Below are 18,067 nucleotides of genomic sequence, written 5' to 3'. Positions count from 1 at the left end.
ATCTCCTGGATGCATCTATAGGGGACCGCTCCAATATTTGCTTCGGGTCCCATGTTTTCAAATGCAAAAGCAGCCCTCATAGAAACCTATGGGCAGAGGCATCACCAGGTCTGGTGATACCCAGTGCACTTTCTGTATTCCCCCGTGCCAGAGAGGTGTGCGTCCAAAAAGGGAGCGTGGCGTAACTTAATGTGAAGAATCATAGAAACATAGGGGTCTATTTACTAAGCCTTGGATGGAGATAAAGTCGCTGGAGATAAAGTACCAGTTGGCTCCTAACTGCCATGCCACAGGCAGTGTTTGAAATATGACAGTTAGGAGACGATTGGCTGGTACTTTATCTCCAGCGACTTTATCTCCATCCAAGGCTTAGTAAATAGACTCCATAGAAACATGTCACACTGCAGCACCTGGCTCATGTCCCTGCAGTGCCATTTCAAGGTGCGGGTGAGCCGTGCAATCGCACAGGGTGCCTCGTCCACTGCCTCCACACAGGACACACCCCTTAACCAGCAGCACATCACCCAGCTGGTGGCCCACGTCATCCATTCTGCTGCTGCTGCTGGGACAGTCGCTTGGCTCCCATCTTGGAGACACTGCTGCGGGCTGCTGTGAGGGCAAGGAGCCAGACACCCAGGACCCGGTTTGTGTGAACCCTTCTTAGTCTGTGTGTGCCCCTCTTTGTCCTTGTGCATCCTCTATGTCTGTATGTGTCACTCTAATGCTCCTTTATGCCTATGTGCTCCTCTCTATGTCTGTGTGTACCCCTGTTTGTCTGTGTGTGCCCCTGTTTGTCTGTGTGTTCCTCTATATCTGTGTACAATTATGTCTGTATGTCTCTATCTATATGTTCAGTTTTGTGCTTCTCCAGACTCCCCATATGCTTTGTATTCCCCCCAGTATGTGCTTTGTTGCCCTCCACACACACATACCTTCCCCCATATGTATGTTTTTTTTATGATGTGATCCTCACCCCATCCACATCTACCATCCACTACTATCTATCTATCTATCTATCTATCTATCTATCTATCTATCTATCTATCTATCTATCTATTTTTCCCCTTTGGAACCATCTAGCATTGGCTCCCGGCAATAACTGGGGTGTAAGGAAGTGTTTCCCTTCCAAATCCGAAAACACCGGGGACGGCGCACATCCCTGTGCATTACATCACCCACACTACCTCCCCTCAGTATATCACTGCACTATCTCACCATACTACATCACAGACACTTACCTTAAAGCAGGATTTCTCAGTCTTTCTCCGGTCTGTCTGTGTGCGGAGAAAAATAATAGAGGGAGGAAGTCTCAGGCAGAGAAGAGGTGAAGGAAGGAAAGGGCAGACATTTTGGTTGGAGGTGTATCAGAAGAATATAGGGAGACAGCAGAGTAGAGGAATGAGGGTGCAGGCCTGGTCTTGGGGATGAAAGGGAGTACTTGGGACATCCTGACTCATGACTTCTCACTGCAACACAGCAGTCCATGGGTAGCTGTACTCAGAAAAGTGCTGTCGGTACCGCCCCACCTTTAGATTTCGCTACACTTCCTGTTCGGGATTAACAGCCCTCGAGATCCAGGACAGATGGTGATTTTTGGATTGTCTAGAGGGTGGCAATGTTAACACCATTATTGTTTTAACGTTAATGCTCAAGACTATTGGAACTACAACATTGCACTAAAGGCAAAAGATTATTTGTAGATCAATTTTGTTTTAGATGCTATTATAGCCATCATGAATCCAGAGTCATGTGAATATCCTTAAAATTGACAGATAGAATAATTGTAAATTGCTTAGTAAAGGACCCTATGTTTTCTTTAAGCAGATGCCTTTACAAGTACTATATGTAAGTAACTAATTAAAATGTTTGCAGTAATCAATCAAATTTAATTTGTTGTGCCTTATACATGTTCCCCACACTTTGGAGCACTGTGTCTTTTCATCTCCTTCTAATACTCACTTGCTCATGTAATACCGACTGTTTAATTAAGCTTTGTGTTGAAACAATGAACCCACCCAACTCCTGATTCAGGCTTCTCATTGCAGTTTTCCCATGATGCCATATGGCACTAAACTGATGAAAATGAGTTAATGTTTCTAGCGTGAATTGTTTCTTGACATATCAGTGGCAAAGAACAAGTTAAGCACATTTTTCAGCATTTGTCAACACAGAAAGTTGGCAAGAGCCAAGAGGTAGCTGGCAGCTGCTGATTACGGCATAAACCACATTAATAGAAAGATTGTGGAGAAATATTTGAAACTCGTGTGGGTGAGAGCAGTGAGGAGGTGAGAGAGAATAGTATTGATTCCAAAAAAACAAAAATAAAAAGTTTTGCGAAGGAGGAAAAAGTGATGTGTATGACAAACTGCATAATTTAAAGATATAAGGTCAAGTTATATCTATTCATCATGGGGGTGGCTGAAGCGATGCTCATTCCTAAATTTCAGTCAACCCTGCCCTTCATTTTAACTCTCCCAGCTAGAATCACAGGAGAACCAGTGCTGAACAAGTAGTTTATCATACTGAGGCTATAGCCATACATTTTTGGATACTCTTGAAATGATGCCTCTAAAGGAGACTTACAGCAGGTAGTTTCAAACACTTGTAAGAAAATGTTATTGCAAGACATTCTGCCAAAATGAGAACTGAATGCAAACTTTAATTTACATATTAATAAATAATTGGCTACTCTCCCGGAATGTCCAGGCGACTCCTGGAGGCTCTCCCAGACACTGGAATGAGAAGGCAAGACTTTTGAAATCCGCCTCCGCTGTCCAATCACTTCACAGATCCACAATGACTGCTCTCCTGAATGTCCCATCCCCAGAGACCCCTATCAAGAAGTTGGCAAGTATGATTAAAATCAGAGCCAGCCTTAGGCATAGGCATTCTAGCAAATGCCTAGGGCATCTGGAATGCCTAGGGGTATCCCAAGCCTAATGCCAGCCTACCTCTCCCTTCTCACCACCAGCAAAATGTATTAAAATAGTAAAAATGACACTAGTAGTCTGTAGTCAGTCCAGGAATGGGGATCAGGGAGTGGGGTGACAGTGCAGCAGCAGCCCATCAGGCCACGGTGATCAGCATGCAGGGATGAGGGGTTCTGGTGTGGGCGGAGCAGGAGCCGATGGGGCAGGCTCCAACACTGATGGAGTACACTGCTGTTGTTGCCTCTCATCTCTCTCTCCTCACGTCACAGCCTGCGGGCCAACAGAGAAGAGCTAGAGGAGCCAATAGAAATGCTGATAATAGTACCTAGTCGTACTGTACACAAGGTGTGTCCCCTGTTCTGAGCTCTTCCATTGAACTCAATTTCAGTCTGAGTAACACTGCTCTGTCCCAGCTTAGTTGTCTTTTCCCTCCCTCAGGCTCCAGTATATGTGTCAGCATGTCCATCTACACCCCCAAAAAATCTACAGTGTATAAATTTGTACCCTACCAGGCCCCAGTGTATATGTAACTATGCCCACCCTCCTCCAAGCTAAACTGTGTGGTGTGGTGTGTGTGTGTGTGTGTGTGTGTGTGTGTGTGTGTGTGTGTGTGTATGTGTCCTCTTGTACCATCCCAGCCCTCAGTGTGTATGTAACTATGTCTGCCCCCCCAAGCAGTGTACATGTCTACCCTTGTATCATCCCAGGTCACAGTGTGTATGTAACCATGCCCCCCGCCCCCACATCCCCCAAGCAACAATATGTGTGTGTATTTGTCATCTTGTACCATCCCAGGCCCATGTGTGTATGTCACTATGCCGCCCACAGGCCCTAATGTGTATGTCACCGTGCCCCCCACAGGCCCCAGTGTGTGTGTCACCATGCCCACCCAGGCCTCTGTGTTATGTCACCATGCTCCTCCTAGGCCCCAGTACATGTGTCACCATATCCCTCCCCTTACCCCAGTACGTGTAACTGTATTCCTTTCAGGCCCCAGCTTGATGGCCATTTGAGCGGAGTAGCCAAACTGGGTGGGACAAAGGACCAATCTGTTGAGGGACCTCCAGTCACATAAAGATGGGATCTAGCACCAGTCCACAAACAAGAGCTTTGCCAGTGGTGAGCGGAGGTAAGCAGTCAGCACATCCACTCACACACATCCATCGCTTACGTGCTCCACTGAAAAGGCATGTTCCCTGGACTAGGGGGCACCACACAAAATCTTGCCTAGGGCTCCAAATTGGTTAGGGCCAGCTCTGATTAAAAGTATACGAGTCCCTCCCTCAGGCGGATATCCTACGTAGCCCCACCCATTTTGAGCAAATCTGTATGAGGGGCCCACTCTGTGAAGGCCTGATCTCTTTTATATATTCGATGTTGATTGAAGCTACCTCAGCTCCCCAGGGCCATCACAAATAGGAGTGGGAAAAGGACCTGGGACTGCCTCCAGATGATTCCTGTTTGAAAGAGGTGAGAGAAGAGATAGCTAGGAGTTCCATCTCTACCAAAATTAACCACCTAACTGACGATTTTTCCCTTCAAAAGCGTTAACAACATTGTTTAAAACAAAAATAATTATTTAATAAAGTTGAAAAAGTATTTTTTTTAAATATTATTTTAAACATTATATTATGCACATCTGCAGAACAGATCTCCTCGTCAAAAACCAGGGGGGACAGTGTGGGACGGCGCAGTTGCATGAAATCTGACAATGCCAGTTAATTAAGGAAACTTCCTACAAACTCTACTATAGATGGTATTATACTCCAGACAGGCTAAAACTATCTAAAATGTTCCATTCTTCCACCCCTGTTTGTTGGCAGAACTGTGGCTGCGGTATCCGGACTCCAGGTCGACCTTGTTCCTGTCGACCTTTTGTCCATGTCGACCTTTTGTCCATGTCGACCTAAGGTGTGTTGACCAATTGGCATCGACCTAAGGTGCGTCGACCTTTTTGTTGTCGACCTGGAGTCCCAGACCCGTGGCTGCAGAGGTACTCTCCTCCACATTTGGTGGCCATGCCCCTATATTGTCCCATTTTGGAATAAGGTCCCTTGTCTTTTGAGATCCTTATCAGGCCTCCTGCTCTCCTATGGACTCTTTGGTGTTCCTACTTGTTTGACCATTTCCAGATGTAGACCCCCACTGAACAAATGGTTTTCTCATATTTTAGCTGCTGCTCGATCTCTAATTGCTAGAAACTGGAAATCTACCGACCCCCCTGCAGTTCCTGCACTTATTAATTATGTGTGGTGTATAGCCAATAAGGAACAGATTACTTACTATCTTTGTGATTGCCCCCACAAATGTGACCTTATCTGGGGACCCTGGCTGCTCCTCATGGCCCACTGCTCATTTATTTTAGTTTTTCTGGTATAATTATTTGCATATTTTGTACGTTTTTATTGATTGGAACTTGTTCTGTTTCCCTGAATAAATAAAGAGTTTAGAAAAAAAAGGCATACAACGAAGATCCTAAATAAAAATATATCCTGTATTTTATTATCTGTGGTATACCATAAATATCTCACACTGCAATAGGTGCTAGTGTTTAGTTTGATAAAGCAAATGTAATAGTGCAAAAGTGATTTTTTTTTTGTAATTACTGTATGTTTGCAATATTGCTACTGTACAAACAAATAAATAGGATCTGTCCTTTATGTCTGTGTGACAGTGAAAGATGTGCAGAAAAAGCAGCAGGGTAGTGGGCGACAAGAAGAGCCGACACACTTCAATTAGAATGGAAGTGTCTGGTCAAGAGACTGGCTAGTGACATTTTTCACGCATACCTCCGCCGGGATCCCGGCAGCGCGGGGGCGGGGGAGCGTTGCAGGCCCATTGCAGGGAATAGTCCCTATTGAAGAAAAAAGAAAAAAGAAGCATTTTCCTGGAAAATGCTTCTTTTTTCTTTTTTCTTCATTAGTGTCACATGAGTCCATGACTCAAAAGCATTTGGAGGGCACCTGCGTAAAAGGTTATATAGGGTTGAGAAAACACAAAATAATTTAAGCAACGCAGAAGGTACCACAATACATTTGAATCATATACATAAGAAAATTATAATTAAAAAACTGGTGCGGGATTACACAAACCATATGTACATTAATAGTCCCTATTGGTTGGCATGCCGACCGGCGCGATTTTCATGGTGCAGGATGTAGGGGGAGGTGTTGTGACCGGTGGTCACATGACCGCAACCCACTTTTTTCGCCCTGTGGGAATGTATATCCAAGTGGCCAAGTGTATGCTGTTAAAAGTTACATGGTCAAATCTTTAAGGATGTGTGCCTATTACTAGACAGCACACTTGCTTTCCTCTACAATCTTCCTGGATGCATACACACAGCACAGCTACCACTAAAGACATATTTTACATACAAACAAATAATAATAATACACTCAATTAAATGAATGCCTGTATTGTAATTAAACCCAACCCCCCCCCCCCCAACCCAGCACCTTCCAGCCCAATTTGTTTCTGCTCCTCAATTCATTTCTACCCAGCATCTTCACACATACTGTATTTTTACATGCACAAAGTTGCAGGGGGACAAATACACACACAGAAATGCAGGATCTCACATGCACAGGCATGCACAGGGTCAAACAAGAACAGAGTTGCAAAGACACTCATGGATTCACACAGATTCGCACAAGCTTCCAGCATTTGTTCATGCTATAATTCAGTCACATGGGAGAGAGTACTGAGCTGAGGGCACCCCTAATCATTTAAAAAGACACAGACCAGCACAGAGGGTCTGACGCACAGTCTGAGACAGTTGCTAGGTCTAACACACACACAATCCAAAATTTTGGATTGGAGACATGATGTATCAAATGGATTGATACAAAAACCATGTTGCTGGCAGTGATGTTTCTTAACTTTTCCTCTGCATTATCATTGTATATGTAACCTTTTCTTTTTTTAAATTCACATGAAAGCTTTGCCTTAACTCCCCAATTGTGCATGCATGGAAATTATATCAAATCCTGGAGAGATACTGTGTTCATGAATATTTTTTGATAGTACATACAAAAATGTCGATTTTGTATTGATCCATGGGACCACTGATTGGCCTTCCTTACTGAGCAATGGTCACTAGTCTGAAGGTCATCAGCCACTCTACCCCCACAGCCCCATCCAGCTTGGACTAAACCCCCTCCTGCTTCTCTCTTTCTGACAGCTTCACAGCTATGACTAATATAATGGTGTGGTGGTAGGGTTGAGAGAGGGAGGCCCAACACACTTGATCCCTGTGTCCATAGGTGCTGGAACATCTGAGAGTGCTGCCGATCTAGGCACTGGGTCATCTGGCACAGTGTGGCCCATGTCTAGGGCTACCACGCCTAGTGTCATTGTCAAGACAGTTATAATCCCCTTTCCAACTGCTCCACCTCCTGCCTCCCCACAGCTCTACTCTGTCTGCCTCCAGGTCCCAACTCCTCCCTGCACCTAGCTCAAACCCCTATAATGTGTGGCTAGTTACTGAGTTCCAGAGGTGGCACCGGGGTCAGTGACTCCATCTGAAATATGGACGTAGCCTTGCAGAAAGGGGTGTGCCTCGCTGGGGTCCCCTGCTGATGTCACTCTAGGATGCGTGGACTAGTGGGAAGCGCCATGGTTACATCACTTCAGGCGCATGCGCAGCATCCCTGGAGATGTTGGGCTGCCCATGGAGACTAATGCCTGCAATGCCAGCTCCTTCTCAATGACAGGTGCCGGTTGTTGCAAGATAATGTCACACTACAGCACCCAGTATTTTGGTGTCAACCACTGGAAGGGTGACACTCAGGTGCGGCCCACACCCCCTTGTGACGCCTGTGCTTTGGGATGGCCCGTCCTCTGGGACCAGCCCTGCACCATTTTCACCTTCCACTTTGTATGTTCTTCCCCTCTTTCCCCTCTGCTCCCCCTTTCTCTCTCTTTCTTCTTTGGAACCAAATGCCACTCCCGATGGATAGGAAGACTCAATACTGCATTATGTTAATTCAACTTTTCAAAGCTGTTTAATGAGGTGCTTTTGTCAGGAACAACATGAAAGCGCTACATTAAAGAGCGCTCAAACATTGAGTTAATGTAATGCAGTATATATTTATTTATTTAATTATTTATTAATTGACAGTTTCTTATATAGCGCAGCATATTCTATTGCGCTTTACAATTGCAACAACAGTGATAACACAAAACTGGGTAATAACAGACAGACATAGAGGTAGGAAGGCCCTGCTCACAAGCCTACAATCTATAGGGAAATAGGCATTAATACTCAAGGATAGATACTACCTATTGAATAATGATCCGGCCAGATTGCAGTTTTTTGGTAGGTTTTATGATATAATCACACAGCAATGTTGACCAGAGGTCAGGAGGATGACAAATTTGAAGAAAAAGAAAATACTGCATGTGAGGATGAGTGGACTTTACAGAGGGGCTGTAATTAGATACATAGAAACATAGAAACATAGAATTTGACGGCAGATAAGAACCACTTGGCCCATCTAGTCTGCCCCTTTTTATTTTATCCTTTAGGCAATCTCAACCCTTTTTTAACCTTAATTCTTTGTAAGGATATTCATATGCCTGTCCCAAGCATGTTTAAATTGCCCTACAGTCTTAGCCTCTACCACCTCTGATGGGAGGCTATTCCACTTATCCACTACCCTTTCTGTGAAGTAATTTTTCCTTAAATTTCCCCTGAACCTCCCCCCCCTCCAGTCTCAATGTATGCCCTCAAGTTCTAATACTTCCTTTCCTTTGAAGAATGTTTCCCTCCTGAACTTTGTGAAGACCCTTGATATATTTGAAAGTTTCTATCATGTCCCCCCTTTCCCTTCTCTCCTCCAAACTATACATGTTAAGATCTTTTAGCCTTTCCGGGTAAGTTTTGTGATGTAGGCCATGCACCATTTTAGTTGCCCTTCTTTGTACACTCTCTAATGTATTTATATCCTTCTGGAGATAGGGTCTCCAGAACTGGACACAGTATTCCAGATGGGGCTGTACCAATGACCTATACAGTGGCATTATCACTTCTTTTTTCCTGCTACTGATTCCTCTCCCTATGCAACCAAGCATCTGACTTGCCTTTCTCATTGCTTTGTTGCATTGCTTTACTGCCTTTAAGTCACTTGAAATAGTGACTCCTAAATCTCTTTCCTCCTCAGTAGTTTCCATTATAGTACCCTTGATACTATACTTAGCCTTTGGGTTTTTGAGACCCAAGTGCATGATTTTGCATTTTTTAGCATTAAACTGTAGTTGCCACGTTCTTGACCATTTCTCAAGCCTACCTAGGTCATTAATCATTTGTTTGACCCCTCCCTGTGTGTCTACCCTGTTGCATATCTTTGTATCATCTGCAAAAATGCATATCTTACCTTCAATACCATCTGCAATGTCACCAACAAAGATATTAAAGAGAACTGGACCAAGTACAGATCCCTGGGGTACTCCACTGGTAACATTTCCCTCCATAGATTGCACTCCATTAACTACGACTGTCTGTTTCCTATTCTGCAACCAGGTTCTTATCCATTTAACTGATTTATAATCCACCCCCAGGCTTTCAAGTTTATTTAGCAGTCTGCGATGTGGGACAGTGTCAAATGCCTTACTAAAGTCTAGATATGCTACATCTACAGCTCCCCCTTGATCTATTATTTTCATCACAGAGTCAAAAAAGTCAATAAGATTTGTTTGGCATGATCTGCCACCAGTAAATCCATGCTGTTTTGGATCCTGTAAGTTGTTTGATTTAAGATATTCCACTACTCTTTCTTTTAATAGTTTTTCCACTACTTTCCCTACTACTGATGTAAGGCTTACTGGTCTGTATTTACTTGCTTCTTCCTTGCTTCCACTTTTGTGCAGTGGAACTACATTTGCTCTTTTCCAGTCCTCTGGAATAGCACCTGTATTTAGTGACTGGTTAAATAATTCTGTTAAAGGTGTAACCAGCACATCTTTTAGCTCTTTGAGTATCCTTGGGTGTATCCCATCTGGTCCCATTGATTTATCCACTTTTAGTTTTGAAAGTTCTGTTAGGACCTTCTCCTCTGTAAATGTATTTTCATCTACCTTATTTTTATGAATGTCCTTGCAACTTAACTGTTGCCCCATCCCTTCTTCTGTAGTATACTGAGCAAAAATAATTACTTAGGTGATCTGCTATTGACTTGTCTCCCTCCACCAAATGCCCACTCTCTGTCTTAAGTCTTATTACTCCTCCATTTGATTTTCTCCTTTCACTTATATACTTAAAAAACGTTTTGCCCCCTTTATCTACTGACTGGGCCATTTTCTCCTCAGCTTCTGCCTTTGCACGTCTGATCACTTTCTTAGCATCCTTCCGTCTGTCCAGATACACCTCTTTGTCATTATTATTTTGAGTCTGTTTGTATTTCCTAAAAGCCATCTTTTTTGCTTTCACACTAGTTGATACTTCTTTTGTGAACCACACTGGCTTCCTTTTCCTGGTGCTTTTCCTAACCATTTTGATACAAAGGTCTGTTGCACTTAGCATTGCACTTTTCAGTTTTTTCCACCACTCCTGCACTCCTTCCAAGTTCCTCCAGTCTGCCAATGAATCACTTAAACATCTCCCCATTTTTGCAAAGTCAGCATTTCTAAAATCCAACACCTTTGTTTTTGTGTGACAGGAGTTGGATCCTGTCTTTATACTAAATATTTATGAAGGTTATGTGGGTGGGTCTGGAATTTGATAAGCTTGACTTAAGATGTGAGTTTTCAGGGAATGCTTGAAGGTTTGGAGACTAGAGGAGAGTCTCTAGGAGGAGGGTATTCCACAGACTAGGAGTAGTATTGAGCCTTCTTACCATAGGTGTTCACAGAAGCCAACACGGGGGTGTCGCTCTGTGGCTTCCCCTGCATTATGGTCTGCTCTTCCCCCCATCCTCCTGCAAGGGGTGGAGGAGGTAGTCCATTACCCGGCAGAGGGGGGAAGACTCAGAGTGGCACCCCATGTCGGCTTCTGCGCACACCGACATCCATACGTCTTATTACATACAGTGTTATTTGGAAGGCACCCGGTAAGAAAACAAGTTGTATCCTATGAGTGCTGGCAATCACACACACACACACATTTAAATATATATATATATATATATTTATATTTATATCTCAATTAGCGATGAGCGGGTTTGGTTCACCGAGAATCGAACCCTACCGAACTCCACGTGTCAAACACGGTTCCGAGCCCGGCTCGGTTATTCCCGCCTGACTCAGAAAACCCGAACAAGGCAAAACGTCATCATCCCGCTGTCGGATTCTCGCGAGATTTAGATTCCATATAAAGAGCCGCGCGTCGCCGCTATTTTCACTCGGGCATTGTAGATAGTACAGAGAGGACGTGCTTACGTTCTCTCAGTGTCAGTTCTCAGTATCAGTGCTCAGTATCAGTGCTCATTGTCTTGTGCTGCATCGTGCTGCTCAGTAATACTAGTACAGTGTCTTGTGCTGCATCTTGCTGCTGTAGGGTGCTGTGGTAGTAGTGTCCTGTGACTGTGCATCGGTCATCATCATTCCAGTCACAGTGGTATCTGGGGGGTGACAATTCCAGAGTGCTTTTGTGCTGCTCACTAATACTAATACTAGTACAGTGTCTTGTGCTGCATCGTGCTGCTCAGTGTCAGTTCTCAGTAGTATCATCAGTGCTCAGTATCAGTGCTCATTGTCTTGTGCTGTATCGTGCTGCTCAGTAATACATTACTAATACTAGTACAGTGTCTTGTGCTGCATCTTGCTGCTGTAGGGTGCTGTGGAAGTAGTGTCCTGTGACTGTGCATCGGTCATCATCATTCCAGTCACAGTGGTATCTGGGGGGTGACAATTCCAGAGTGCTTTTGTGCTGCTCACTAATACTAATACTAGTACAGTGTCTTGTGCTGCATCATGCTGCTCAGTGTCAGTTCTCAGTAGTATCATCAGTGCTCAGTATCACTGCTCAGTAGTATCATCAGTGCTCAGTATCACTGGTCAGTGCTCAGTGTCTTGTGCTGCTCAGTGCCAGTTCTCAGTATCACTGCTCAGTAGTATCATCAGTGCTCAGTATCACTGCTCAGTAGTATCATCAGTGCTCAGTATCACTGCTCAGTAGTATCATCAGTGCTCAGTATCACTGTTCAGTGCTCAGTGTCTTGTGCTGCATCGTGCTGCTCAGTGTAAGTTCTCAGTAGTATCATCAGTGCTCAGTATCACTGGTCAGTGCTCAGTGTCTTGTGCTGCTCAGTGTCAGTTCTCAGTATCACTGCTCAGTAGTATCATCAGTGCTCAGTATCACTGCTCAGTAGTATCATCAGTGCTCAGTATCACTGTTCAGTGCTCAGTGTCTTGTGCTGCATCGTGCTGCTCAGTGTCAGTTCTCAGTAGTATCATCAGTGCTCAGTATCACTGGTCAGTGCTCAGTGTCTTGTGCTAATCGTTCTGCTCAGTGTCAGTTCTCAGTATCACTGCTCAGTAGTATCATCAGTGCTCAGTATCACCGCTCAGTAGTATCATCAGTGCTCAGTATCACTGGTCAGTGCTCAGTGTCTTGTGCTGCATCGTGCTGCTCAGTGTCAGTTCTCAGTAGTATCATCAGTGCTCAGTATCACTGGTCAGTGCTCAGTGTCTTGTGCTAATCGTGCTGCTCAGTGTCAGTTCTCAGTATCACTGCTCAGTAGTATCATCAGTGCTCAGTATCACTACTCAGTAGTATCATCACTGCTCAGTATCACTGCTCAGTAGTATCATCAGTGCTCAGTATCACTGGTCAGTGCTCAGTGTCTTGTGCTGCATCGTGCTGCTCATTGTCTGCCATTTGATATAATTCCCGTGATACTGGCTTGTAATTCTAGTGATTTTGTCATTTTCTTCCAGTGATTTGGACCAATAAATAATACCATTGATTAGAATGAATAATTCCTGTGATATTGAGGTGTTTGTGTCGCTTAGCTTAGCCATCCAGCGACCACAGTGTATATGTCCAGTGGTACTGCCATTTGATATAATTCCCAACATTACTGCCATTTAATTCCAGTGATTTTGTCATTTTCTTCCAGTGATTTGGACCAATAATACCATTGATTAGAACGAATAATTCCTGTGATACTGGCTTTCAATTCTAGTGATTTTGTAATTTTCTTCCAGTGATTTGGCCCAATAATTCCATTGATTATAACAAATAATTCCAATGATATTGCCTTATAATTCACATGATACTGGAGTCTAATTCTAGATGGGCCAGGTGTTTGTGTCGCTTAGCTCCGCCATCCAGCGACCTTGTTGCACCTCTTTTTCTCTTTTCTTTGCATCATGTGCTGTTTGGGGACTATTTTTTTTAAAGTGCCATCCTGTATGACACTTCCGTATATGTGCAGTGGTACTGCCATTTGATATAATTCCCAACATTACTGCCATTTAATTCCAGTGATTTTGTCATTTTATTCCAGTGATTTGGACCAATAATACCATTGATTAGAACTAGTGATGTGCACCGGGAATTTTTCGGGTTTTGTGTTTTGGTTTTGGATTCGGTTCCGAGGCCGTGTTTTGGATTCGGACGCGTTTTGCCAAAACCTCCCTGAAATTTTTTTGGCGTATTCGGGTGTTTTTTTTACAAAAAACCCTCAAAACAGCTTAAATCATAGAATTTGGGGGTCATTTTGATTTCATAGTATTATTAACCTCAATAACCATAATTTCCACTCATTTTTAGTCTATTCTGAACACCTCACACCACACAATATTATTTTTAGTCCTAAAATTGGCACCGAGGTCGCTGGATGACTAAGCTAAGCGACCCAAATGGCCGACACAAACACCTGGCCCATCTAGGAGTGGCACTGCAATGTCAGACAGGATGGCACTTCAAAAAAATAGTCCCCAAACAGCACATGATGCAAAGAAAAAAAGAGGCGCAATGAGGTAGCTGCGTGACTAAGCTAAGCGACCCAAGTGCCCGACACAAACACCTGGCCCATCTAGGAGTGGCACTGCAGTGTCAGACAGGATGTCAGATTTAAAAAATAGTCCCCAAACAGCACATGATGCAAAGAATAAAAGAGGTGCACCAAGGTCGCTGGATGGCTAAGCTAAGCGACACAAGTGGCCGACACAAACACCTGGCTCATCTAGGAGTGGCACTGCAGTGTCAGGCAGGATGGCACTTCAAAAAAATAGTCCCCAAACAGCACATGATGCAAAGAAAAAAAGAGGCGCAATGAGGTAGCTGAGTGACTAAGCTAAGTGACCCAAGTGGCCGACACAAACACCTGCCCATTTAGGAGTGGCACTGCAGTTTCAGACAGGATGTCAGATTTAAAAAATAGTCCCCAAACAGCACATGATGCAAAGAAAAAAAGAGGTGCACCAAGTTCGCTGGATGGCTAAGCTAAGCGACACAAGTGGCCGACACAAACACCTGGCCCATCTAGGAGTGGCACTGCAGTGTCAGGCAGGATGGCACTTCAAAAAAATAGTCCCCAAACAGCACATGATGCAAAGAAAAATGGAAGAAAAAAGAGGTGCAAGATGGAATTGTCCTTGGGCCCCCTCCCACCCACCCTTATGTTGTATAAACAGGACATGCACACTTTAACGAACCCATCATTTCAGCGACAGGGTCTGCCACACGACTGTGACTGAAATGACTGGTTGGTTTGGGCCCCCACCAAAAAAGAAGCAATCAATCTCTCCTTGCACAAACTGGCTCTACAGAGGCAAGATGTCCACCTCCTCCTCATCGTCCAAATCCTCACCCCTTTCACTGTGTACATCTCCCTCCTCACAGATTATTAATTCGTCCCCACTGGAATCCACCATCTCAGGTCCCTGTGTACTTTCTGGAGGCAATTGCTGGTGAATGTCTCCACCGAGGAATTGATTATAATTCATTTTGATGAACATCATCTTCTCCACATTTTCTGGAAGTAACCTCGTACGCCGATTGCTGACAAGGTGAGCGGCTGCACTAAACACTCTTTCGGAGTACACACTGGAGGGGGGGCAACTTAGATAAAATAAAGCCAGTTTCTGCAAGGGCCTCCAAATTGCCTCTTTTTTGTGCCAGTATACGTACGGACTGTCTGACGTGCCTACTTGGATGCGGTCACTCATATAATCCTCCACCATTCTTTCAATGGTGACAGAATCATATGCAGTGACAGTAGACGACATGTCAGTAATCGTTGGCAGGTCCTTCAGTCCGGACCAGATGTCAGCACTCGCTCCAGACTGCCCTGCATCACCGCCAGCAGGTGGGCTCGGAATTCTGAGCCTTTTCCTCGCACCCCCAGTTGCGGGAGAATGTGAAGGAGGAGCTGTTGATGGGTCACGTTCCGCTTGACTTGACAATTTTCTCACCAGCAGGTCTTTGAACCTCTGCAGACTTGTGTCTGCCGGAAATAGAGATACAACGTAGGTCTTAAATCTAGGATCGAGCACGGTGGCCAAAATGTAGTGCTCTGATTTCAACAGATTGACCACCCGTGAATCCTGGTTAAGCGAATTAAGGGCTCCATCCACAAGTCCCACATGCCTAGCGGAATCGCTCTGTTTTAGCTCCTCCTTCAATGTCTCCAGCTTCTTCTGCAAAAGCCTGATGAGGGGAATGACCTGACTCAGGCTGGCAGTGTCTGAACTGACTTCACGTGTAGCAAGTTCAAAGGGTTGCAGAACCTTGCACAATGTTGAAATCATTCTCCACTGCGCTTGAGTCAGGTGCATTCCCCCTCCTTTGCCTATATCATAGGCAGATGTATAGGCTTGAATGGCCTTTTGCTGCTCCTCCATCCTCTGAAGCATATAGAGGGTTGAATTCCACCTTGTTACCACCTCTTGCTTCAGATGATGGCAGGGCAGGTTCAGGACTGTTTGCTGGTGCTCCAGCCTTCGGCACGCGGTTGCTGAATGCCGAAAGTGGCCCGCAATTCTTCGGGCCACCGACAGCATCTCTTGCACGCCCCTGTCATTTTTTAAATAATTCTGCACCACCAAATTCAATATATGTGCAAAACATGGGACGTGCTGGAATTTGCCCACATGTAATGCACGCACAATATTGGTGGCGTTGTCCGATGTCACAAATCCCCAGGAGAGTCCAATTGGGGTAAGCCATTCTGCGATGATGTTCCAGGAACTCAGTTTCCGTAAGAGGTTGTCAGCTGTGTGCCTCTTATGGAAAGCGGTGATACAAAGCATAGCCTGCCTAGGAACGAGTTGGCGTTTGCGAGATGCTGCTACTGGTGCCGCCGCTGCTGTTCTTGCTGCGGGAGGCAATACATCTACCCAGTAGGCTGTCACAGTCATGTATTCCTGAGTCTGCCCTGCTCCACTTGTCCACATGTCCGCGGTTAAGTGGACATTGGGTACAACTGCATTTTTTAGGACACTGGTGACTCTTTTTCTGACGTCTGTGTACATTTTCGGTATCGCCTGCCTAGAGAAATGGAACCTAGATGGTATTTGGTACCGGGGACACAGTACCTCAATCAAGTCTCTCGTTCTCTGTGAATTAACGGTGGATACCGGAAACACGTTTCTCACCACCCAGGCTGCCAAGGCCTGAGTTATCCGCTTTGCAGCAGGATGACTGCTGTGATATTTCATCTTCCTCGCAAAGGACTGTTGGACAGTCAATTGCTTACTGGAAGTAGTACAAGTGGTCTTCCGACTTCCCCTCTGGGATGACGATCGACTTCCAGCAGCAACAACAGCAGCGCCAGCAGCAGAAGGCGTTACACTCAAGGATGCATCGGAGGAATCCCAGGCAGGAGAGGACTCGTCAGACTTGACAGTGACATGGCCTGCAGGACTATTGGCTTTCCTGTCTAAGGAGGAAATTGACACTGAGGGAGTGGGTGGTGTGGTTTGCAGGAGCTTGGTTACAAGAGGAAGGGATTTAGTGGTCAGTGGACTGCTTCCGCTGTCATCCAAAGTTTTTGAATTTGTCACTGACTTCTGATGAATGCGGTCCAGGTGACGTATAAGGGAGGATGTTCCTAGGTGGTTAACGTCCTTACCACTACTTATTACAGCTTGACAAAAGCAACACATGGCTTTACACCAGTTGTCCGCATTTCTGTTGAAATAATTCCACACCGAAGAGGTGATTTTTTTTTGTATTTTGACCCACGGACAACAGGTGTCTCCCCGGGTGCCTGACTTAAACAAACCACCTCACCATCAGAATCCTCCTTGTCAATTTCCTCCCCAGCGCCAGCAACACCCATATCCTCATCCTGGTGTACTTCAACAGTGACATCTTCAATTTGACTATCAGGAACTGGACTGCGGGTGCTCCTTCCAGCACTCGCAGGGGGCGTGCAAATGGTGGAAGGCGCAACCTCTTCCCGTCCAGTGTTGGGAAGGTCAGGCATTGCAACCGACACAATTGGACTCTCCTTGGGGATTTGTGATTTAGAAGAACGCACAGTTCTTTGCTGTGCTTTTGCCATCTTAACTCTTTTAAGTTTTCTAGCAGGAGGATGAGTGCTTCCATCCTCAGGTGAAGCTGAACCACTAGCCTTGAACATAGGCCAGGGCCACAGTCGTTTCTTGCCACTCCGTGTCGTAAATGGCACATTGGCAAGTTTACGCTTCTCCTCAGACGATTTTGATTTAGATTTTTGGGTCATTTTACTGAGCCTTATTTTTTGGGATTTTACATGCTCTCTACTATGACATTCATCGTCTCAGCCATGACTAGTGGCAGCAGCTTCAGCATGAGGTGGAAGTGGATCTTGATCTTTCCCTATTTTACCCTTCACATTTTTGTTCTCCATTTTTTAATGTGTGGAATTATATGCCAGTAATATATCAATAGCAATGGCCTACTACTATATATACTGCACACAACTGAAATGCACCACAGGTATGGATGGATAGTATACTTGACGACACAGAGGTAGGTAGAGCAGTGGCCTACTGTACCGTACTGCTATATAGTATATACTGGTGGTCAGCAAACTGTGCAAAACTGAAATGCACCACAGGTATGGATGGATAGTATACTTGACGACACAGAGGTAGGTAGAGCAGTGGTATACTGTACCGTACTGCTATATAGTATATACTGGTTGTCAGCAAACTGTGCAAAACTGAAATGCACCACAGGTATGGATGGATAGTATACTTGACAA

At 44.8% G+C, this 18,067-nt stretch overlaps 1 long non-coding RNA gene across 1 annotated transcript in view; it reads left to right on the top strand.

Annotated features, from left to right (window-relative positions):
- Positions 1-325: 325 nt before the first annotated feature.
- Positions 326-18,067, top strand: part of LOC135050964 (uncharacterized) — a 56,523-nt gene continuing 38,781 nt past the window's right edge. The window contains exon 1 of the long non-coding RNA XR_010241950.1: positions 326-643. This is a non-coding gene — a long non-coding RNA (uncharacterized LOC135050964). The remainder of the gene's footprint in view (positions 644-18,067) is intronic.

This window comes from Pseudophryne corroboree, chromosome 2, assembly GCF_028390025.1.
Source record: "Pseudophryne corroboree isolate aPseCor3 chromosome 2, aPseCor3.hap2, whole genome shotgun sequence".
In the NCBI taxonomy this organism is placed as follows: Eukaryota; Metazoa; Chordata; class Amphibia; order Anura; family Myobatrachidae; genus Pseudophryne; species Pseudophryne corroboree.
This window is presented reverse-complemented; position numbering and strand designations above follow the sequence as displayed.